Genomic DNA, 26,057 nt, shown 5'->3' on the forward strand with positions numbered 1-26,057 from the left:
GAGATGAAAGCAAATGAGCCATTAGGACCCTTGGAGGAGTATGTAAATAGAGAAGGTGCAAGTAGAGCTTTCTCAACTAGAAAGGGACAAACAACTCACTGAGCCTGCCACAGGCACATGGAAGGCCCTTCCCCTTAGCCCCCTTTATCTCCAGACAGACAGCTTCTTGGCTGTTGAACTTTGGCCAGTGTTGGGGACACTACAAGGCAGCAGGAGCATGGCTTCTCATCTTGGTCAAGCTCTTCCCTTTCTTCCAGAAAAGAAAGGGCCGTTTGAGCTGGGGCTTATTGCCAAAGGAGCAGAGCAAGAATCAAGAGTTAAAGGAAATTTAGACTTATGATATGTTCTCTCAAACTTTTGGCTTCTTAAAAATTCTCTTTGTGGGTATATCCATCAGTACTTACCATATTAGAGTGTAAAATAAGGATTTTGAATACAATAAAACAGGAATACCCATCTATTAGCTTTCAGAGTAGTGATAAAATCACTCCTAATTCTAACCTCAGAAAACTCCACTTGCGATTGAGAGGGAATGAGAGAGAAAAAGGCAAATGAAGTGTTAATGAAAGTACTTTTAATTTTACCCATTTCTGGAATAAATTTTGAGAATCCCTGTTCGAAAGTATCTTGCTTGTGGAGCTTAGAAACAGGATCATCAGTGCCTAGGGAATTTCATTTTTAAATTTTTATTGAGGTAACATTGATTCACAACATTGTATATGTTTTAGGGTATTGGTTCACACCTATGCAAATATAATTTATCACAGCACATCCACCACCAAACACCAATAAAGTTCCACCATAGCCCATTGAGTCCTTTCCCTGCATGCTCTAAACTTCCCATCCTTGACCTCTGGTTGCTTTTGTTCTGCAGTCAGATTGCTAGGGTTTTTAATTGGTATTGTCTATTCTTTTACTTTGTTTATTTTATATTCTGCATATGAGTGAATTCATACAGTATTTGTCTTTCTTTTTCAAACTTATTTCTCTTAATATAATCTCCATTTCATCCATGATGCTGAAATTGGGAAATGTTTCTTTTTTTTTTTTTTAACTAATTAGAAAGTATTCCACTGTTTATAAACAGGACATGACATCTTTTTATTCATTCATTCATTGTTGAATACTTAGGTTGTTTCCAAATCTTTGCTGTTGTAAATAGTGCTGCAATGGACTAGAGTGCATATACATCCCTTTAAATTAATGTTTTTGTATTCTTGGAGTAGATGTTTCAAAGAGGGATTGCTGGATCACATGATAGGTCTATTTTTAACATTTTGGAGACTTCATACTGTTTCCAATACAGGCTGGCCCAGTTTACATTCTCACCAGGAGTATACTATGGTTACTTTTTCTCTGCACCCTCATCAACACTTGATGTTTCTGTTCTTATTGATACAGATTATCCTCATAGGTGTGAGGTGGTATCTCATTGTGGTTTTGATTTGCATTTCCTTGACAACAGTGATGCTGTATATATTTTTAGGTGCTTGTTGGCCATCTGTTTTCTTATTTAGAGAAGTATCTACTTCTTCTGTCCATTTTTTTGTTTGTTGTTGAGTTGTATGAGTTCTTTGTGGATTTTGGATATTGTTTCCTTGTCAGATGTATAATAGGCAAAATTTTCCTCCAACTTTTTGTTTTAATGATAGTTTCTTTCATTGTGCAGCAGATTTTTGGTTTTATGTGGTTTCACGTGTTTGTTTTTTATTTGGTTTGCTGCCTACATAGTCCAATCCCAAAGACATCCCTGGAATCAATGCTGTGTAGTGTTTTGCCTAGGTGCTCTTTATGAACTTATGATTTATAGTCTTATATCCAAATATTTTATCTATTTTGAATCAATTTTTGTGTATGATGTTATATAGAGGCTTCATTTCATCATTCTGCATGTGGCTGTCCAGTTTTCCCAGCACCATTTGTTGAAGAGACTTTCCTTTCTCTATTGATTCCTTTGTCTTAGATTAACTGTGTAATGAGAGTTTATTTCTGGGATGTTATTTCTATTCCACTGATGATCTGCATGCATGTTTTTATTCCAATACCATATTGTTTTGATTACCATGCTTTATAGTACAATTTGAACTCCAGAAGCATAACATCTCCATTTTTTTTTTTTTTAACAGTCTTATACTTTTTGTTGAATAGGTCTTTCTTCTTATTTGACTCCTAGGTACTTAATTCTCTTTTATGTGACTATAAATGGATAGTTTCCTTGACTTTTTTTTCCCTTAAGTTCATTTTCTGCATATAGGAATGTAACTTATTTTTGTATATTGATTTTGTAGCCTGCCATTTTATTGTTCACCTTTGTTTTTTTCTAATAGTTCTTTTTTAGTGGACTCTTTTAGAGTACCACATATATATATATTATCATGTCATCTTCAAATAGTGATAGTTTTCCTTATTTTTTCCCAATCTGGATTTCTTTTATTTATTTTTTAAAGATTTATTCATTCATGCAGAACTGGGGTACAGGCCAGAGATGCAGGGGTGCTGAGAGGATTCACCAGATACAAAGTGGGGAGCTGAACAGGGAGATCAATGAAGTACACTGCTGAGGGGAGTAGCCGGTGGGTCAGAAGAGGTCTGCATGGTACCATGTGGATCGCCTTTAGAGTGGGGATCGAACTCACACTGAAGGGGCTGCTGCTTGCTTTCAGTGCTGCGTCCTAACCCTTTGTGCCACCAGGGAGGGCCTTTATTTCTTTTACTCCTTTCTTTTGCTTGGTGGTTCTAGCTAGGGCTTCTTTTTAAAAAAGATTTATTTATGCTTACAGAACCGGGGTACAGGACAGAGGTGTGGTAGATGAGAGGATTCAGAGACAGTGGGGAACAGAACAGGCAGATCTACTGAAATACACTGCTGAAGGGAGTAGTGGGCGGGTCAAGAGAGGTCAGCCATGCCATGAGGGTCAGCTCCCTGGCCTGGAATTAAACTCCTGCTGCAGTGGCTTTGGAGAGCTTCATAATGTGGTACTTTAACCCGTTGCTCCACCAGGAGAGCTCTCTTTTTCTTTTTTCTTTTAAAGATATATTTATTTATGCATATAAGTACTGAGGTGTAGGCCAGAAGTGTGGGGCTGTTGGAAGGGGGTGAAAGGATTTACCAGAGACAGAGTGGGGAGTAGAACAGACAGATATACTGAAATACACTGCTGAGGGGAACAGCAGGGAGGCAGGAAAGATCTGGAGATAGCTTCAGAGTGCTGAGACTTAACCCTTTCACCATGAGGGAGGCCCCGACAAGTTATTTTTTAACAATATTAGAAAAACCCAGTAAGTAAACATCAAGTTATGTGAAGGATAAACAAATTGAATGGGGGGAAAAAAAAAACAAGAAATTCTTAAAAAGGTGTCATACGATCAGCAGAAGCTTCAGAAGGTAAGAATTCATTTGAAGGGAATAGCCAACAAAACAGGAACATATCTCTGATGAAAAGGCTAGGTGATGTTAAATACTAAGAAAGCAATTTACAGGCAGTTAAACATATTCTTGTTGTGGTGTATACTAAAAAGAAACTATGAATAATTTCATGCTCATAGAAAAATAAGAACTCAGTAAGCCTTTATTAAGATAGCTTCGACAAAACAAAATTACTTGAAGAGAAAGTCAAGCATAAGTTTTATCAAGCTACAGGAAGAGGAAGTTAGAGTGAGTGAAATATCAAACTCAAGAAAAAGTGAAAGTACATCAGAAATCTCCAAAAGGGAGGTAAGACTGTCTTGATTATAAAAATTATGATGTTCCTATTTATACAGCTAAGCTGTGGAAACAAGCTAAATACCCAGTACCCATTGAGTGGATTAAGATGTCTGTCACACACACACAGACACACATACACACTCACACACTCATTCACACACTCATACACACACCAATACTAGTTGGCTATGAACAGTGAAATCTTGCCACCTGCAACAACATAGATGGAACTAAGTGGAGGAAATTATGTTAAATGAAATAAGTCAGAGTGAGAAAGATGAATACTGTGTGATTTAATTCATATGTGGAATATAAAGAAATGAAGTGAAGGTATAAACAAAAACAAACCATTACAAATCTATATACACAACTGTGGTTACCAGAGAGGAAGGGTTGGCAGTGGGGAATTAAAAAGGAGGGGGCCTAACTGACTAAGGTAGACTATGGTGGGGAGCTATTGGTGCTTTGGTAGTAGGCTTAGTGTAGTACACACACACACACACAAACACACACACATACATGTGTATACATGTATGTTTGTGTATATCTGTACATGTACACACATACACACTAGTAAAGGAAATGAAAGCAGTAAAGAGAAAAACTCTTTCAGTTAGTGAAATCAATACTAAGGGCTAATACATGTTTTTGCCTTAAGTTTTCTCTTTTTCTAAGACAACAACAAAATTTATAGATAAGGAAATGGAGGGTGTTGAGCTTTATCCTTTAGTTTTCAAATTAAATCATCCTCTGTGGACCATATGTCAAAAGATGGTTGGTAAGAAAGTTAATGTAAAAGATAAATTAACTACTTGTTTGGAAAGCTTTTTGTTTAAATGTCACATATATAAAATTATATACATAAACCGATTTAATGAATTATCACAATTATTACCATTTAGGTAAAAAAAAAATAGAAACTCAGTTTCCCTACCCCTGTACTCCCACTCTATCCTCTTTTTTGCCTCAAAACAACCATTATTTTGACCTTTGACATTCTAGTTTTGTCAGTTTTTCAATGTTTCAACAAATGCCACCACACAGATGTATGATTGACTTATTTCATTTAACTGCCTGTGAGGTTTAGCCAGTTCTAATTTACATAGCACCAATTCATTCTTTTTTATTGTTGTGTAGTTTTCTGTTGCAGAAATATGCCAACATTTATATATAGCTATTCTACTATTGTTGGATATTTGCATTATTTTTAGTTTAGTGTGTTATATGTAATGCTGCTATAAATCTTACACATGATTTCATGCATATGTATATGTATTTCTATGGGTGTTTCTGTTTCTCCTCATCACTACCACCATTTATTCATTTTTTAAAAAAGATTTATTTATGAATACAGAACTGGGGTACAGGCCAGAAGTGCAGGGCTATTGAGAAGATGCACCAAAGAGTGGGGAGAAGAACAGGCTGACTAACGAAGTACACTGCTGAGGGGAGCAGCGGACAGGTCAGGAAAGGTCTGCATGCCATATGGTCACCTCCGGGGTGGGGATCAAACTCAGGCTGAAGTGGCTTTAGCTTCCTAGCGCTGTGCTTTAATCCGCTGTGCCACCAGGGAGGGCCCCATTTATTCATTAAAAAAAAAAAAAGATTTCTTTATTTAAGCATAAAAGTACTGGAGTGTAGGTCAGAGGTGCAGGGTGTGGGTGGTAAGAGGATTCACCAGAGACAGAGTGGGGAACAGAACAGGCAGATGTATAGAAATATACTGCACAGGGGAGCAATGGGCGAGATAGGCCATGTGGGTTAGCGCCCTAGATGGCCGGCTGGGGAATAAACTCATGCTGCAGTGGCTGATAGGTTGATAGCTCTGTCTTTAAATCCCTGCACCACCATTTTTTTTTAAATCAGTCTTTTTAATCTTAGCCATTTCTGTAGATATGTTAGTATCTTATTGCAGCTTGACTATGTGTTCCATAAGGGCAGAACCACTCTGTCCTGTTTATAACTGTATCTCTATCCAGTATCTTCTCATAAAATAGGGCAAAACTTACAAATAATAAATAATAATGAGGATTTATTGAAACTAAAACTATAAATACTCAAGAGTTTGCAACCTCAGTATGTATGCAGTTTTGTTTTTATTTGTTAAAATGAATGAATGTTTATTTTTTAAGATGTTCTGATTTGGTTATCATAAGTCATTTGATGCGAAAACATAATTATGTCATCTGTTTCTCTAGAACCCCACAAATAAGTTTAGGGCCATGATCCAGGAGGAACAAGAAGGCCTAGAGAAAACATGACATATCTTCCTCAAGCTTTAATTTTATTCAAATATTTTGTTAGGATATTTAGGTACTAAAGATTTTATAGGTATTATTCTTATATTTAAGTAAATAGGGATGTGATTTTATCCAAACTGACTGAACAGTTAGCTTACACGGAAGACTTGGGTCAATTTAAAATTTATACCAAATCCTTGGCAACCATACTTTTGACTAGGGCAACATCTTTATTGGGAGTGATTAACAAACTTTGCTAATAATGAGGAATTAATGAAGTATTTCAACGAGGAGGCATGACCTGATTTCTACTTTGCAAGGATAATTGTGGCTTTAAGTATAGAAAATGAGTTGGAGGAGGGATGGGTGAAGAATGCATTGCAACTAGGGATGTCATTAGGAGAGTGTTATAATAATCCAGGTGAAAGATAAATTGATTTGAATTTCAGGATACAGAGAACCAGTACCAAGGTCTCAAACTTTTTAATTTCTATAATTTTCACTGTAATTCTTTAAAACATCATCTAAACATCAAAATTTTGTTCTGCTTGTATTACAAATATGTATGTGAAAAGAATAAATATGAACATTTATACATGTTACTATTATTTAACCTTTATATTTACTAAAGTCTAGTGTACTTTGTCCAAAATTAGGATGTATATCCAAAATTAGGATGTATTATTTAGTTATATATCAATTTGCTTAAGGAAATTTATGATTATTGTCTCTGAGGTGATCTGAACAATAGTTCACATAACATATAAGCCACTGCAGCATGAGTTAGATTTTGGCCAGGGAGGTGATCCACATGGAACCACAGACTTCTCCTGTGGAACCGAAGACTTCTCCTGTCGAACCACAGACCTCTCCTGTCTTGCTTGCTGCTCCCCTCAGCAGTCTATTTCAGTAGACCTGCCTCTTCTGCTTCCCACTCTGTGTCTGGTGAATCCTCTTACTCCCAGCACCTTGGCCTACACTCTAGTTCTTGAATGCATAAATAAAAATAAATCTTTTTAAAAAACAACATATAAGCCTCAAAGTGTGTGTGTATGTATATCTATATTTGCATATAGATGTGTCTATATATATGTCAACTTTATAAAACTTCAATCTTAATTGCAACACCATGTGGGTCACCTTCCAGGCCATGCATTCAACTCAGACTGCAGTGGCTGCAGATAGCTTGATAGTGTTGTGACTTAACCCTTTGTGCCACCAGGTAGGCCCCCAAATTAGAGTTTTTAATTGGATGTAATATATAAATCTACTATATAGCCAAAATGTTACTTTCATTGTAAATTCACAATTTAAAATTATTTCACTACATTAGGGATACAACAGTCTTCTGTGCCATGAATCTTAATGGTTTTCTAGTAGGCTTACTTCAGTATCCATAATTGTGATATGCTTAATAGTTTAATACAGTACAGCATTTTGTTTATATTTCGTAGTATCTTCTTTGATGTTCAGACATACTTAGAGAAGTAAATCTGGGGTATCACTTTCATTTTTTCAGTTTTTTAAAAATGAAACTTAATTTACTATGTTCAGCAAATAATATTTGTGCACAATATCATGCATCTGTAAATTCTGACACAACTGGAGTTCAAATTTCCAGACTTTTAATTCTGCTGATCAAGTTTCCGGTTTAATACTGTGTATGGCTTCCCAAAGACTGTTTATTAGCTGAGAGACATATTTTTAACTCTCCTACAATTTCCATACATGTAATAATAAGGATAATAATAACACCTATTCATTGAGTTATTTTAAAGATTAGTTAATATATCTGAAGTTTATAAACTAGTGTGAACCCTACAGTAAGCTCTAAATAAACAAGTTAAGAAATACACTTATATTAGCATATCCAGCTGAGGTGCAGTGAAGATTTGGATCCTCATAGTATATACATTTGACAAATTCCCATTTTGTATACATGTTTAGAAGTTTATGTGGGTACTGAAGCCTAAGCCTTGTTTCTTTTGTTTGTTTAATTGAGGTAAATTTGGTTTACAACACTATTTTAGGGGTGTAAGTACATACCTCCTTCAAAAGTATGTTGCTATAATATGCTCACCACTAGTTTCTCTATTATAGTCCTTTGGTTCTTCCCCTTCCCATTTTCCCTCCCATAGCCTCAACTATGCTTCAGATTTCTAGGGATTATTTTGGTTTTTAGTTTTGTTTACTAATTTGCCTTGTTTCTTTGTATTTCACGTGTTAGTATTTTTCCAGTATTTTTCTTTCTCACTTATTTTGTTTAGTATTATCCCTTCTATATCTTTCCATCACTACCTTTTATTGTAATGTAATAACTGAAGAAATGGGGGCAACACCAAAATCCCATTAGATTTAGTTTAATTAAACCATATCCTGCACCTGCTTGGATTGCGCCTCCCTCCGAGGAGAATGTGATAAGTAGGTCTGTTGATATATTTTAGAAAATCCACAATCAATGTAGCAAAATACTCCAGCATATTAGACACCCCAAGCATAGTTAAAGGATGTGCACAGTCTTTCTTAGCTGATAAGAAGTTAGGGGAATCGCTACAAGGCACACAGGGAGAACTTTGCAGGAAGTTAAAGAAAAAATTGTTTAGCTTGCAAAGCATCCAGCCAGTCTTTGGCAGTCCCTTTGGGTACTTTGGAAGGCGGAATTACAGCGCAGAAACAACGGGTTGTAGCAAACTAATGTAAGTACTATGGAAGCACCTGTATTTCCAGTTACTGCAATTCAGGCTAAACTGTTATCCCTAGTTTTTTAAAGCCCTCCAATCAGGATTCATAATGAGCCACCCTCCTGCCTATACCTGCTCAGGGCGGTCCGTATTGGAGCCTGGAACACCGGCCAGTTTCGCTCCCCGTGGCTAAAAACATTGCCTCTCGAGTTACTCGTTCAAGTTGACAGTCATTTTCTGCCACTCGGCTTCTCCCATCTTAAGAGGCTCAGTAGATCTGGCCATATGACGCTGTCATTGCCCACCAGCAAACCCCGACATCCAAGTCAGCTCCGTAGGGCATTCCGAAGCCCCACCCATGGCAACGCTCCTCTGACGTCTGCGCGCCGGAGGCCGCCATAGGCCCTCGTCCGAGCCCAGGACGACGTGTGGCGCGTGTACTTCATCGGGTCCAACCCCGCGGGAACCCGGTAGTTGCTTCCGGGCAAGGTTCTCTGCACCTGTTCCTTCCTGGTGTTCAAATGTCTCCCCCCCTCGGAAAAAAGGAAACATGCCCGACTCCAGAGAACAAGATGCTTGTCGCGAGCCCTGTTACGTAGAACGCGGTAGATTAAGTTCAAAGCAAGAAGGTGCTAGGCACCTTTAAGCTGCTAGGAAGTTCACGTGACCCACTAAGTGCGGAGCTCTAGTGGTCACGTGACGGCGCGCGCGTCCTCGCGCAGGGCAGCCGACTAGCGCTGTGCGCGCGCCTTCGCCGCTGCCTCCCAGCCCCTCGACGGGAGGGTGAGGAACCGCGGAGTGATCGGGCATCTGGGGCTCGGTGCGCGTGCGCAGCAAACAGCTGTCACCCTGTGCGGAACAAGTCTCCCAAATTTCCCAAATCTCCCTGGGCGGGAGACCACCGTCTTTCTCTTCTTACTGGGGATCCTGTCCTCGCCCCATCCGCGCGCCAGGTAACCGCTTTTCCGGAGTCCGGCAGGGTTGGGGGGGCAGGGGGTATGGAAGGAGGGGTCCAGGCGGTCTTTCCGGCACTTGCCCCCTTCCGCGCGGAGCAGCGCTGGCGTCCAGTGGAGCTGAGACGCCGGGCCGAAGGCTCCTGGTTCGCGACCGCCACGACTGTCATGCTGGGGAGAGAGCGGCCGGCCATGGTCGCAGGGGAGGGAGGCAGGATCCTGTGACAGCCCACTCTGGCCTCTCGGGGGTTCGGTCCCCGTGCTCGCCATTCTCCCCGGGTACGAAGTTGGGGTCGCGCTCCTAGGGGCAGAGGTGCGCGCGGATGGTCCAAGGATGCGGACTCCGTTCTTTCCCCCTTCCATCCCTGTCTGTGGCGGACTCTAGGGAGGCCCGGGCCTGGTGCGCCCCTTGGACCATTTCTTCCCTAGCACTGTCACGACCCTCGGGGTGAGCGTTTGAAAGTCTCTAGACTTCCCTGTCGGAGGCAGCCAGCCCCATCTCGGGTTGTCCTCAGCCCTCAAGGCTGTCCTTTTGGTTTTTCCGGCACCGAGCCATTTCTTCCTGCAGTGCCCGAAGCCACAATGCGGTGTAGGCAATGGGTGCTTAGTAAATGAGTTTGGTCGTGTCGCGTGAATTGTCAGACACGGGACGTGGCGTGGGGTGGGGATGCGGAGGAGGAAGCCAGGTTGACTGGGACACCGAGCTTGGGGTTTTCCTCTCGGTTCAGCCAATGAAACAGGCAGATTTCGTTTCGGATGCTTTCCGGGTGTACTCTGAGCCAGTCTCACTCTGAGCTGCACTGAGCACATCTGCTCGTGGTGGCTTTGGTTGTGGGAGTGGTTTTGACTGGTTTCCCCATCCCCACTTACACCTCCGGAGAGAGCAAACTTAAAAAACAAACAACGCTTGATAAACTACCCTCGCGTGGTTATTTATGAAGCGCTGCTTCTAAAGCAACGTTAAAAGTTGCAGTTGCTCCACCTTTTCTCTTGGCGAGTTTCTGGTAGATTTGGTCTTTCAGTTAGGTGCCGACCGAATCTTTGTCCCAAACTTTCCACTTTAATTTGCACTATTTTTATTTTTAACCTGGAAATTCGGCTTCACTCTTTCTATGGCGACGGTTATTAATCTTTTAATTTCGAGCTGTGTAGTTGTAGTTGAACATTAGCGTTTAATTGTCAAAGCTCCATTTTTAGTTTGCAGCACACTCTTTAAGATTATTTATTTTGCTAGTCCGCTCTCAGTCCCTCATGTTTTGTTTTAGAATGTATATTACAGGTTGCTTCGGGTTTTTGAAACCCTGTTTCCCTCAATTTAAGGTGTTACGAAAGGTTTGTGCATAACTTTTATATCACTCCACGAACTTAGTGTAATGCAATTTAAATCGGAGATTTGTTTTATATTAAGACTTTAGTTGCCGAAAAAAGTTAATAATAATAGTTTTAAATATTGCACTGCAAAACTGCTTTAAAAAAGTTCTTTATCGTTCTATAAGAAAGAAAATTTGAAGAAGCCGAACAAGTATTTACTCTAAAAAGTTCCTCAGATTTTAAGGAAGAAAAAAATGTCATCTTGAGTTCTCTTCTGGGCATCTTCTGACACTGGGGAACTAGGATAAGCGTCTCTGAGGGGCAGTCTGCCATTCTATTTCTTTGCTTTTCTCATTCTGTTGTAGTTGTCTCTCAAGGTTTTCTTTCTCATTAGAATATTAGAGCTTTGAGGACAGATTTTGTGTTTTTTAAATTGTATTTCCAGCAAATTACCTCAGTTCCCACAGTGCTCAAAATATTCTCATCTTAAATAACAACTTTATTGAGATATAATTTACAGTCATGAAATCTTCCTATTACTGAATATTATTTAAAAGTATACTACTCAGTGGTTTTACTATATAGACTTGTGCACTGTCACCACAATAAAGAAATTTTTTCACCTCAAAGAGAAATTCTAGTCTCATTATCAATTGTCCATTCCTATACAACTCCCATCTCTTCTTGCCCCAGGCAACAACTAATCTAGTTTCTTTCTGAAAAAACATACCTGTTCTGGACATTTCCATAAACATAATCATATGTCTGTCTTTTGTGAATAGATTCCTCTACTTAGCTTATGTTTTTCAAGCTTCAGTCATAGGGTATTGGTGTAGAACTTTATTCCATCCTATGACTGAATTTTATTCCATTGTGGATATAACACTTTTTGTTTATTCATCCTCTGTTGATGGCATCTGAGTTGTTTCTTCTTTCCGGACATTATGAATAATGTTGCTGTAACATTCATAAATACATGTTTATGTGAAAACATTTTGTTTTAAACTCATGGGTCTATACATAGTGGTGAAGTTATTGGGTTAATAAACATTCTTTCTTGAATGCTAGGGATAGTTTTGAGTGATACTTTCTTTAGACCAGTGAGGGGCTATTGACTCTTGCTCCTGTACCATGCCCACTTCTCTAGAAGCTAGACTTCTCTGTGTGGGTCTTTACCCTGCATATAGTGCTGTTTTTCTTATTTGGATGTCATTAAGAGTATCCTTTTCTCTTAGCTCAATCTTTCTTCATACATTTCATTCCCTTGATATTAATTTGTTACATATTTATTATAAAGATGGTGCTAAAACATGTATGTTTCAGTGTTATTAAGCTCAGTTTCTAAAGCAGATCTTTCAGTCTTAAAAATTATCGCTTTTTAAATATAAATATTTAATGTTTTTCTCCCCACTGCCATTTCTAATATGAATTTCCTGGGAATTGTGCCATATTAAAGTTAATGTAATTTTTTTTATCCTTACCAATCTAGGAGGTTTTGTGAAGCTTAAAATATAAATTTAAAATATAGGATCACTATATATTTTTTCTTTGTACCTTCCCAAAGTTCTTCTGTTATCTTTATCCTCCCTCTCCTTTAGGAGAAGATGCTGATCATCAAGTCCATCTGAGGACTATCCATCTAAGGATTTTCAGGGCCTAATCCTTTTTCCACCTAAGCAATTGGAACAATCTCTTTAAGGAGTGATCTGCCTTGCTCTGCTTTCCTCTTATCATTCCTTCCCTGAGGGTCAATTCCTAATTGTGCTGTCTTTAGTTGAAGCTCTGTCCAGCCTATCTTCCTTTCCACCTACTTAATTTTTCTCCCCAGTTCCCTGGTTGGGTCAGTCTCAGTATCCTGTTTACATTCTTGTTCCCTCTTCCTAGACTGCTACCTGGATCTACACTTACTTGGTTAATTCCATGTTATTCTTCAGATTACTCAGTTTAGTCGTTACTTTCAATTTTGCCTCTTCCTGGCCTTTTCCATTGCAGCATTCTGTAATCTTGATAGTCTTGAACAGTTGTATGGTTAATTTTGTATCTCCCTTCATTCTCCTTCTCTATTATGCAGCAGATAAAGCTTCACATAAAATATTGGAAGTGTTTAGTTACTTCTGAGTGATGTTGTCAGTTATTCACCTCTTTTGTGTACACTTGCATTTCCTTCTGTGTGTTACAGTGACCTCTGTGAATGGGAAAAATACATCATAAATATACATATGTTTTAGAAAATGTGGAACCAGGAGCATTTAAAGGAAAAAGAAAAATCACCAGTAATTGCCATTTTCAATTTTCCTTTTAATCATTTTGTATTTCTGTGTTAATAACCTACATGAAATTTAACTATAGCTTCAGCATCATAGTTTTATTACATTTGATACTTTCTAATCTCTAGGGGCTTCTTGGGAGTGGCGAAGATAGTTATCATTGATTGCCTACTGATGGGCTTTTTGGCATTTGAACTGATAGAACTAGCATCTGATCCTGTTAGGCTATGTGTTAAATGGCTAACTTCCCAGAGAATCATACTTATTAGTACTTTGTTATTAGTACTATGTCCATAATACAGTTTTCTTTGCAATTACATGATGAGCGCTGTTTGTCTTAATTTTCTGAGTAGTTTATTCTGCTTAGGTTGGTAACATATTTTATGTATTGTGTTAGATGTGGAATATACAACAGTAAACACAACAGAAATGATTCCTTACAGTTTCAGGAAAGGATGTTTGATTACAATGTTGCTATACATCTTCAAATACATGGTGGCATGAATTATGACTCCATAGAATGTTTAACATTTATAGTATTCTAGTTTCTGATAGCCAAGCCTTCACCAAATTTTGTCATTTCTGGCATTTGAAATATGTCCTGGATCAAACCTGTTCGTCTCCACCTGGCATCACCTCAGTCAGTATCTACTCTAGCTTCCATGTTATCTCTTCTTTAAAATGCAAATTGGATCATTCCCATTGCCCTTAGAACATTTTAAATTCCTGCATTATCTCTTTCCTTTCTTAGGAAGAAGGGGGGGGAGGGCAAGTCTTATGTAGATGATTCTCTCTGACCATTGACTTTTCATTTCTTCAAAATGTAAAGATTACAGATTCTTGCTAAAAGTACTATTTTTCTGGTAGTCTGGTAGCCAGGCTTTCTCTCCCAGTTTCTCCTCACACATCTTACTACTCCCATCTATATCCCCATCTATATCCCCATGCTAATTGTTTCTCTAATGATAATCAGAGCTCCCTAAACTGTTCTTTCCCTTAGCACCTAATCATATGTTTCTGTTATTGTGAGAATACTACATGGGCAAGGAGCAAGTATTTTTATTCACTCTTATTAAACCAGCACACATGTAGGTACTCAATAAATTTTGTTGTGCAAAAGATGACTTCAACATGTATCAAAAATTTAAGAAAAATTTAAACCAGGAGACACAGTAGGAAATACATTTTACCATCTAGACTTAACATGCAAATATATAAAACCAAAAAATTGCACAGAACTGGTACTTTATAATCTGTACTATACTCTTGATGTTTTTCAGTTTTTTTAGATCACATGTTAGAAAAATATTGATATAACCCACAAACTAGACTGAACTACCTTCTATATTTTAAACTGCACAGCTCTAAGACATCTAGGAAAAATGCTTAATTTCCATTAGCTCTTCCCCCTTTTGTGGAAACAGTCAGTTTTCTCTGGCTTTTCGAATGGGAAGTTAAAGGTATAGCTATAAATACCTCTCCTTCACCCCCACACCTCCATTTTTAAAAGAAACTTGCTCCACTGAGTTCTGCTTCAAAGGAAGGTTGCTTAGGACCAGACTGAAAACAATTTAAACCTACTCCCCCTGAAGTCTTATCTTGAAGTTTTTTTTTGTGGGCCACTAAAATGCTAATAGCTTTCTACTCTATCTGAACTCATTACAGATATGTGGTTAGTCACTGAAATTTTTTTTAGAATTTTACTTTTTATTATGTTTTAAATATAATAGTTTATTTTTACATCATTTTGTGCCTTTTTCCATTTCAGTTGTAGTCCCCGTGGGCTTCCCATCACCAGATCACCTGTGAGTTACTCACTGAATTTTTTTTTTTTAAAGATTTACATATTTATGCATACAGAACTGGGGTACAGGCCACAGGTGCTTGGACTGTGAGAGCTTTACCAGAGACAGAGTGGGGAGCAGAACAGGCAGACTGATGAATTACACTGCCGAGGGCAGCAGCCGGTGGGTCAGGAGAGGTCTGTTGCACCACGTGGATCACCTCCAGGGCAGGTGAGGATTGAACTCCTGCCGAAGTGGCTTTAGCCTCTCAGTGCTGTGCTTTAACCTGCTGTGCCACTAGGGAGGGCCTTATTTATTTATTTTTTAAAGATTTTATTTATTCATACAGAACTGGGTACAGGCGGGAGGTACAGGGGTGTTGAGAGGATCCTTCTAGACAGAGTGGGGAACCAAACAGGCTGACCGATGAAGTACACTGCTGAGGGGAGCAGCAGGCGGGCCAGGAGAGGTCTGTGGATTACCTCCTGGGCAGGCTGGGATCAAACTCCTGCAGAAGTAGCTTTTAGCTTCTTAGTGATGTGCTTTAGCCTTCTGCGCCACCAGAGGGACTTTAAGGCTAACGTTTTATCAGTTTTGTATTCTCAATTTGTTAGGCACCAAAGGAAATGCTGAAAATGATAAAGGGATAGGAAAACCAGTAAACATTTGTGAGTGTGTGAATTAAGGACCCTGCTGGATAAAATGTACAATTTCACTACCAGAGCTTTGATTATCATTTGTTCACTTATCAGATACACTTGCAAGGAAGGCTTAGCACTTTTTGAACCCACCATGAAATTTTGATCTTTTATCATCTACTTTACTAAGTAAATATTTGAAATAACCTAATTGTCTAGCAGAAGGGTTATTTTAATTGAACACTATGCTATGATAATCATAATTTGGAGGAATATTTAAAAACAATTTCAAACCTATGTTTACTGAAAACAAAAAAGCAGCATACAAAATTGTATGTACATTATATGATGCCAGTTGTATTTAAACATATTTGTGATTGTAAATGTTGAGCAAAAAATACACTGAAATAACTGGCTTCAATTTTTCTTTATTAAATTTGTTTTGAGAATTAACATTATTGCTTTAGTCATATATTCAGTTGACTAAACAGCTTTTCTATACAAATGTTTGCAAACTGGATAAATGATACATTTTTAAAAATTATGACTACAGTCCAGCTTTTTTTTTTTTTTAAAGATTTATCTATTATGCATACAGAGCTGGGGTACAGGTCAGAGGTGCAGGGGCACTGAGAGGATTCACCAGAGACAGAGTGTGGAGCAGAACAGGCAGATAGATGAAGTACACTGCTGAGAGGAGCAGTGGGCTGGTCAGGAGAGGTCTGCCTCACCATGTGGTCACCTCCCGGGCCGGCAGGAATCAGGTGGGCATCGGACTCATATGGAAGTGGCTTTAGCTTCTCAGTGCAGTGCTTTAACCCGCTGCGCCACCAGGGAGGTCCAAGTCCAGCTTTTTAAGTGGTGGTTTTTGGTGCTCCTTGTTCAGTTATGATGTACATTCTGTTGAGGAACAGCAAGAGTTTAGGGTCCTCAGTGTGTTATGGGGGATTTTCATGAAGCATCACTAATTAAAAAAAAATTTGGAGGAATATTTAAAAATTAAATTTCAAACTTATGTTTACTGAAAACAAGAAAGCAGTATAAAAAATTGTATATGTTGAATGATGCCAGTTGTGGGACACCTTCATAATATATTATCTTGCACTGTATATAGTTAGCTTGTGTTTCTGTTTCTGGTCTGGTCTGTTTTTCTTTTTTTACAGCTTAAAATATTAAAGCTCTTCAAGCCTTGTTTTTCATATTTTGCTGAAAATATAAGATTTCATCTCTTGCTCTGCTCTAGCATGTGGATAATGAATGTCTGTGGTTGCCTGTAGTTTGATAATTAGAAAGTTCTAATACCCTTTATTTAACTCTTCTACCTAGCATGAATAAAGGGATGGAGACAGTTTTGGATGAATTAGGAGTATATAGATAGTTTTTTTTCTGTTTAATTTGGAAAAATTTCGAGTTACAGCAGAATTTACAAGTAATTTGAAGGAAACATGCAGTGAGAGTTTGCAGTTTAAGTGTATAATAGTTACATTTTCTCATCTGTTTTTGAAATTTAGTCTTAACAGTGAAGCTTCAGAAGATGGAATTAAGTATTTGAAAATATATTTGATAACAGTATAAAATAGGTATTCTAGATTTTAATTTACTATTTACTAGCATGAGAATTGGAAACTTTGAATTAGATGTTTGGCTGATAGAAAGGACCATTTTGATTGGTGTGTGTGTGTGTGTGTGTGTGTGTGTGTGTGTGTGAGAGGGGGGATTGAACACTGTCATAGTTCTGTTCTCGTTTTCAGAATTTTAGGTCTAGAAATCTGAACTTTTTCAGTCTATCCAAAGTGTGCCAGGCATCTAGAGACTGAGGTCTGTCATGCCCTGAACTCACAATAACCAGAACCTGGATCTGTTGCTCTTAAGGGCTCTTTCTAGAAAGTTTTGGTACCTGAGAATGCATCTCTCTCATTGTTTGGTGACAAGTACCATCAGCTGTTACGGGTAGTGTTGAGGAGTAACCTGAACAGAGTACTTCCACCTACTTACCTCTCACTCTCAAGGGTAGTCACCTTTGCTTTTCAGGCTTCCTGCTGGCATATTTCCTACTGTTAAACAAGGTTAAAGTAGAAAAATTATTTTATTTTGAGTCTTCTAGCTCCATTTCTTAACTCATGTCCTTCACCAGTGATTTGTTTAAATTCCAGTCTTAAAGACAAAACCTTTTGTCTTTGAACACCAGTCTTATTATTGTTCCATTTTGGGAGTTCATCTGCTCCTTAATAGGGTCACAGGCATCCTTTTGAGTGGGTGACTGATACTATAGGGTTCTTTTTTTAGGTAACATATCGCACCCATTTAGCTTTTTTAAATCTCTTTAACATTAAAAATAATTCTTTGCCTGAAATTGGTTCTCTTTACTCAGAAAATGTAGTTCACAACATTTAGGTGGATTTTCATTGGCATAAAGAATCTGTCTCTAAAATAGAGGTAAATTTACTTTTCATTTCTTTTTGATAATTTTATTTATTTAAAAATTATGTTTACTTTTTACATACCATATAAGATAATTGTTTTTTTTTTAATAATTTTTGAAATTTGCAGCATCACTTGTAATAAGGGAGATGTAAATTAAAACCACAATGAGATACCACCTCACCCCAGTGAGAATGGCACATCTTCAAACAACTAGCAACAACAAATGTTGGGAAGAATGTGGAGAAAAAGGAACTCTCCTGCACTGCTGGTGGGAATGCAAACTAATACAATCACTATGGAAAACAGGAGGTTCTTCAAACTGTTAAACATGGAGCTTTCATATGACCCAGCAATCCCACTCCTAGGTATCTACCCAAAAGACACAAAAACACTGATTCAAAAAGATACCTGCATCCCATGTTTTTTTAAAAAATAATATAACAGTTTATTTTTACATCATTTTGTGCAGTTTTCCATATCAGGTGTAATCCCCGTGGGCTTCCCATCACCAAATCACCCATGTGCCATCATCATAGTCCAGTGCATTTCCCTCCCCTCACTGTTTCTGATCCCATTCCCCACTCTACCCCTGTAAAATGTCTCTGGTATATAGCTGTTTATTATTATTATTTTCTCGCGTGGTCTGTTATACTTCTGCTATGAGTGAAACCATCCAGTACTTTTCCTTTTCTTTCTGGCTTATTTCACTAAGCATGATCTTTTCCAGCTCCATCCATGTTGCTGCAAAAGGCATGTGTTTCTTTTTTTTTTGGATGCTGAGTAATATTCCATTGTGTATGTGTACCACATCTTTTTTGGGACTGCCCAAAAGTGGATGACTGTATTAAAAAAGATGTGGTACAGGCCTTCCCTGGTGGCTGGACGTGTTAGGATGCAGCATTGCAAGGGATTCACATCCGCTTCAGTGCGAGTTCGATCTCCTGCCCTGAAGGTGTCCACATGGTGCAGCAGACCTATTCTGGCCCATCCACTGCTTCCCTCAGCAGTGTACTTCTTCAGTCTGCCTGTTCAGCTCCCTATTCTGTCTCTGGTGAATGCTCTCACTGCTCCTGCCCCTCTGGCCTGTACCCCAAGTTCTCTATGCATCAATAAATAAATCTTAAAAAAAAAAAAAAAAGATGTGGCACATTGGGCCCTCCCTGGTGGCACAGCAGGTTAAAGCACAGCACTAAAAAGCTAAAGCCACTTCAGCATGCGTTGGATTCCTGCCCCAGAGGTCACCCACATGGTGCGATGGACCTCTCCTGACCCGCCCGCTGCTGCCCTTAGCAGTGTACTTTGTCAGTCTGCCTGTTCGGCTCTGCACTCTGTCTCTGGTGAATCCTCTCAGTGCCCCTGCACCTCTGGCCTGTACCCCAGTTCTGTATGCACAAATAAATAAATCTTAAAAAAAAAAAAAGATGTCGTACATCATATACACAATGGAATATTACTCAGCATCCAAAAAAAAAAAAAAAAGCACATGCCTTTTTCAGCAACAGGGATGGAGCTGGAAAAGATCATGCTTAGTGAAATAAGCCAGAAAGAAAAGGAAAAATACCGGATGGTTTCTCTCATAGCAGAAGTATAACGGACCACGTGAGAAAATAATAATAATAAACACCTTTTACCAGAAACATTTTATGGGGGTGGAGTGGGGAATTGGGGAATAGGATCAGAAACAGTGAGGGGAGGGAAATGCACTGGACTATGGTGATGGCACATGGATGATTTGGTGATGGGAAGCCCACAGGGAAAAATGCACAAAATGGTGTAAAAATTAAAAAAAAAATTAAAAAATTTGTTGTTTATTTTCTTTTACATTTTTCATTTTTGTGCAACGTGTGCCTTTTCATCCCAGTTATAGTCCCCATAAAATTTCCACCACCAATTCACCTGTGTACTATCACAATACTTGTACTCTTTCCGCCCCTTGTTTTATTGTTTTAAATAGGTAATGCATAATAAGGTCTAAAATTCTGAATGTATTAATGGGTTAATAGTACGTTTTCTTACTTTTGGCCTTTAGCCAGCCAGTTTTCTCTTCTTATCAATCACTGTTTTGCAGTTTCTAAAAGAAGCTTCTAAAAGAAGTATTCTGTACCTGCATATATCATAAATAGTAATAGTAAAATACAACTATACATAAATAGTAGTATCTGTACTTAACTGTCCTGAATTTAATAGTAGCATGGCTGTAATTTTTGAAATAGGAGCATATATAGACCTCCTTCTTTTTAAAAGATTGTGAAGTGCTCCATTATATATGTTGACTAATTTGTTTGACCAGTGCAATATTGAGTCATTCATATTGATTCTACTCCTGCATAGTGGTCTATTCAAGTATCTTATTGTTTTAATTGTAACTTTTATATGTTTTCAGATATCTCCTGGATACTCTTGTTTATTTTTTTTCACTATATCTAACTTTAGGATCAATGTATTAAGTTACAAAAATCTGTTTATGCTTTTTTTGAAATGTGTTTAGTTTATGGACTCACCTATAAAGAAATACACGTGAGATGTTCTTTTGCCTGATATTGTGGAGTGCCTTTCCATGTCCTTAGAACATTAGTGTCCTTTTCAGTCCTTAGAACTTTTTAAAGGTATCTGTCCATGGATTTATTCAGTTTATTCCTTTTTATTTAAAAATTATCTGTTTTTGGACAATCTGAAGCTTTTAGAAAAGTTGCAATTATAATACAAAAAACATTTATTCCTTGAAAACTTTTGCATTCATGCACCACCACTCCCCAATATTTCAAAGTTAACATTGAGAAATTACTGTCATATACTCTTTAGACTTTTTACATTTCAACATTAGTTGTCATAATACTCTTTGTTGCAGATGTGTCCATTTTGGCATAGTGCATTGCATTTTCTAGTTTCCAGATCTGTAGAGAAACCCTCTGTCATAATAGTCCTTACTTTTCATTGATTTTCATAATATTGATACTTAAAAAAATGATGCTTTTTATTTTATCAATTTCCTTAATTTTTATTTGTCTGATGTTTCCGGATGATTTGGTCCTTGAAGTGTCTTTGGCAGGAATGTCATAAAGATGATGCTCTGTTCTTTTCATTCAGTTTGGTCAAAAGGCACAAAGCTTCATTTTATTCTACTACTAGTAAAGTTTTCAATTTGTTTGATTATGATAGAGGTTTCTGTATTAACATTTAAAATTACTTTTTTGTTCAAAAAACTGTTAAGTATCTTGTTTTTTTTTTAACGATTTATTTACTTATGCATGCAAGAACTAGGGTACAGACCAGAGGTGTGGGAGTTGAGAGAATTCACCAGAGACAGAATGGGGAGCAGAACTGGCAGATCCACTGAAATACACTGCTGAGGAGAGCAGTGGGTGAGACAGGAGAGGTCTGTCACACCATGTGGGTCAGTCAGCACCTTGGTGGGTAATTTAACTCATGCTGCAGTGATTGTAGATAGCTTCAGAGTGCTGCTCTTTAACCTATTGTGCCACCAAGGAGGGCCTGTAAGTATCTTGTTCTTAAAGTTTTCAATTTCATCTATTGATGTTTTTATTATCTGAATTTATGGTTTCCTATCCTGGAATTATCATCTGTTAATATTACTATTTATATTGATGTTTAACTTGTCATAGATTTGGCCTACGGAGACCTTCAGACTGGATTCTGGATTCTGGATTCTGTGTCCTTTTGACACAGAGTTTTCCTTTTTGGCACTGTGAAATATCCAGATTCCTCTAAACTTTTCCTACCTCACATATTTAGATCTAAGAGCTCAATGCTTTTAAGTTTGCTTTCATGCCTTCTCAGTGAGCAGAGGTAGAGAATACATGTATATTCAGATGTATATTTATGTGTGTGTTATGTTTATCTGTCTGCAAACACATAAACACAAATTATAACAAATATCCTAATATTGAACTATTCTTGCATTCTTGGGATAATCTGTCTCCATCATTTATTATTTTAACCTATTAGTGGATTTTGTTTGCTTTTTTTTTTTTGCATACAAGAGCTGGATTGAAGGCTAGAGGTGTGTGTATGGGAGGGGTGTCTGTGTGGTGAGAGGACTCACCAGAGACAATCAGGGAGCAGAATAGGTGAATCTACTGAAATGCACTGCAGAGGGGTGCAGCCAGGGAGATAGGAAAGGTCTGCTGCACTTTATGTGGGCTAGCTCCCTGGCTTGGTTCAAACTTGCGCTGCAGTGTTTGCCTATAGCTTCGTAGTGCTGAGACTTAAACCTCTTTTACCACCATGGAGGCCCCTTGCTCATTTTTAAAAGGAATTTTTATGAGTATGAAATTGATGTGCAGTGTTCTTGGGCTCTTTGTCAAGTTTTGTTACCCACTTTAGATGGGTTTCTTAACAGATTTTTATTTCACAAGAATAAAGTAAAATTTTAATTGTATGTACACTGGGGCTATAGAATAGGAACGCTTTAAAGTCTTTTTAAAGCTTGCTATTTTTTTTCCTTTTGTGCTTAGGAACAACTTAAATAACATTGCATTATGTTCTTAAAAAATTTAGCATAATCCTGTGGAACCATATGGATTTGGTGCTAGAGATTTATTCTTAATTAAAAAAAAGAAAGGACTTCTTTTTTGGTTGTAGCTGGAAGCCTAGCAAAGGGTCAGTTGCATTTGGGTCCTGGGTCTGAGGGATACTAAACATTCAATCAGTAATCAGTTCATTGTATCAGCTTGCTGTCTGACCTTGGGAAAGTGATTTCCATTTCTGAGCCTTAGTTTCATCATTTCTCAAATGGGAATAATCGCAGCCTGCTAATCTCACAGAGAACTTTTAAGAATGAAAATGAAGTATTATTAAGGTAATGTAAAAAGAACCAACCAAATACAACCCTTGTCCTTTTTTTAAAGTTTCAGTTTTTTTTTTTTTAAAGATTTATTTATTTATTCATACAGAACTGGGGTACAGGCCAGAGATGCGGAGGGTGAGAGGATTCACCAGGGACAGAGTGGGTAGCAGAACAGGCAGATTGACTAAGTACACTGCTGAGGGGAGCAGCGGGCGGGTCAGGAGAGGTCTGCCGCCATGTGTATCTCCTGGCGGGGATCGAACTCATGCAGAATCGGCTTAAGCTTCTTAGTGCTATGCTTTAACCCGCTGCGCCACCAGGGAGGGCCCTAAAGTTTCATTTTTATAAGATTTGGTGTTTAGAAGTTTCAATGAAGATAGTATTTTTGTATTGTTACAAGGCAGTAAGAGGGGCACCCCTGAACTCCCAAACCTGCCCGCTTTAAATAGGTCTTGCTATCCGCTGCATCAAGACTAAACATAAGACTTTTTTTTTTTTTTTAGATTTATTTATTTGTGCATACAGAAGTGGGGTACAGGCCAGAGGTGCAGGGGCAGTGAGAGGATTTACCAGAGACAGAGTGGGGAGCAGAACAGGCAGATCTTCGAAGTACACTGCTGAGGGGAGCAACAGGCAGTTCCCGCCTGCCATGTGGATCCTACTGGGCAGGCGGGTTTCGAACTCGTGCGGAAGTGACTTTATCTTAGTGCAGTGCTTTAATCTGCCGTGCCACCAGGGAGGGCCCCACAAAGCATAAGACTTTTAATTGTAGAAACTTTAATACAATTAGTGTTCAATAAAGAAAAAGACAATATAGTTTCTAACTCAAACACCTGAAGTTACCCATCCCCACGTGGGTAAAAGTCTACCCAAAAGGCATTGGCCCAAAACAAGGCCTGAAAGCCTAAGCTCCTTTGGGCAGGGACCCATAGAACAGGGTCGAAATGACCAGAGAAGTCTGAGAGAAAAAGAGCAAAATCAAAATGCAGATTAATGCTGCCATAGTTAAATCTCTGCACAGGTCTATCACCCACATCTGTTTCAACCAGTGCAGGACTAAGAAACAAGAGCTGCTTCTTCACATATTTCTGCTCTGGGTGCCTCCCTCAGGTTTCCTTCTGGCTTTCCATCCTTCCATCTTCCTCAGTCTCCTCTCCAGAGTCTTCTCCCTGATCAGCTCCACCCTTATTTTGGGTGGGGCATGGAACCTGGAACCTCCCCTTTTCTTGGGGACCACCCTGTTACAGTAGCACACTGTTGAAAGAATTAGTGCAGATGGATTCTCCCTTCCCTGCAGAGGTCAGGCAAAAAAAAAAAGGTGGACCTACGCAAATGGAGATGTTTGTTTTGCTACAAAGAAAAATTAGTATCAAACAAAATGTGGCCTAGAGAGTTTATTTTTATGAGCATTAGTGATGGTTTTATCTTGTATTTATTAAAATTATTATTTTATAATCAAGGAGAAGTATTGTGTCACAGGTGATGATTTTCCTTTGGGCTGTGTCACAGTTATCTTTGTGTTTTATAACCTGGTAAAATATTTAAGATTTTAAGGCAAGTTTAACTCATTTAGAAGACACTGAAGATATTTCAGATACATTTACATGCCAAGGAAGTCCGATATTGGTATTAAGGTAAAGGGAATAAAATGATAACTAATTACTCATGAAAGCTACTTGCCAACAAACACTGTGTAAAGGATGAAAATATAACAGATCTTTCTCTCAGCTTGGCATTTTGGATAAGAAGTAATGAACTGTTCAATTTTTGTTAACTCTTTAATATTAGTTTTCCTTAGATTTCCTTAGTTATAAATTAAACAGGACCTTAAGGTTATTGTGTCTGATATTTTCTAATCCTTTTTGTTTGGTTTTTAGTGTAATGATACCACTTTTGTTCTATGTGATTGTGAATCTTTAGAATAATTTCAGAGTTCACATACTAAAGTGTTTTAAAGTTATTTCAGCTTTTAGACTTCGATTTGAAATTTGAAGCTATTAATGAATGGCCTCCAGTCATTTGTCTGATAGGTCTAAATAGGCTCTGATTCAGGTGATACTGCTAACCCAAGAAGCTGCATCAGGTGCCTTACATGTCAAACATTGGGTCCTAGGAGAAGAGACTCAAGTAGCTTATGTTCCTGTTGGGAAAATTACCTCCTCCTAGGCTTTCCACACCAGACACTCCAAGTCCAGCAAGCTTCATACTTGGAACTCACAATAAATGTGAGATGCAAAGTTTGGAAATTATTACTTTAGATCTTTGGTGTGCTCTTATTAAACTTACTGCATAGAAACATATTTAGAAAGCGAATCAGATTTCTAAATTTATAGTTAAAGGAAAACAATCCCTTCTCTTTTGAAGCAAAAATATTAATTGGGGTTGATTGCATACTTTTTTGACTCAGTCTGTATGCAAATTTTTTTGGCAATTTTCCTAAAAACTGTGGAGAATTATGCCTTCAAGCATTTGCTGAGTACTTAAGAATTTATTTATTTATTTTTAATTTTTAAAAAAGATGTATTTATTTATGCATACAGAACTGGGGTATAGACCAGAGGTACAAGGGCGGTGAAAGGATTCACCAGAGTCAGAATGGGGAGCAGAACAGACAGATCGACAAGTACACTGCTGAGGAGATCAGCAGGTGAAACAGGAGAGGCCTGCCACACCATGGGGATCACAGGGGATCACAGCCTTTGCCAGGGATTGCACTTACACTGAAGCAGCTGCCACTAGCTTGTAGTGCTGTGTCCTAACATGTTACGCCGCCAGGGAGCGCCAGCTTTTTTTAAACTTGATAATACTTACCTTCAAAACCCCCCCCTTTTGCATGCCTTCTCTCACTGTGCCCATTTGTGATTTTTTTTCTTTTCCCTGTAACTCTACTAGCATTTATGTTTTTACTTTGAATTTGACTGTGAGGTATATACTGCCTTTGAGGCCTTCCCTTGTGGCTTAGTGGGTTAAAATGCAGCACTGCAAAGATGGCTACAGCCACCTCATTACGAGTTCGATACCTGGCCCCATAGGTTACCCATATGACGCAGCAGACCTCTCCTGTATCACCTGCTGCTCCTCTCAGCAGTGTGCTTTGTCAATCTGTCTGTGCTGCTCCCCATTTTGGCTCTGGTGAATCCTCTCACAGATCCTGCACCTCTGGCCTGCATAAATAGTTCTGTATGCATAAATAAATAATTTTTTTTAAAGATTTATTTATTTGGACATACAGAACTGGGGTACAGG

General features: G+C 38.3%; 1 protein-coding gene across 1 annotated transcript in view; it reads left to right on the plus strand.

Annotated features, from left to right (window-relative positions):
• The first annotated feature begins 9,441 nt into the window (after window positions 1-9,441).
• Window positions 9,442-26,057, plus strand: part of KDM4C (lysine (K)-specific demethylase 4C) — a 349,283-nt gene continuing 332,667 nt past the window's right edge. Inside the window, exon 1 of the mRNA XM_004677654.2 lies at window positions 9,442-9,580. The gene's annotated coding sequence lies outside the window, so the exon portion shown is untranslated. The remainder of the gene's footprint in view (window positions 9,581-26,057) is intronic.

Source organism: Condylura cristata, unplaced genomic scaffold (assembly GCF_000260355.1).
Source record: "Condylura cristata isolate star-nosed mole 26May11 unplaced genomic scaffold, ConCri1.0 scaffold00006, whole genome shotgun sequence".
Classification (NCBI taxonomy): Eukaryota; Metazoa; Chordata; class Mammalia; order Eulipotyphla; family Talpidae; genus Condylura; species Condylura cristata.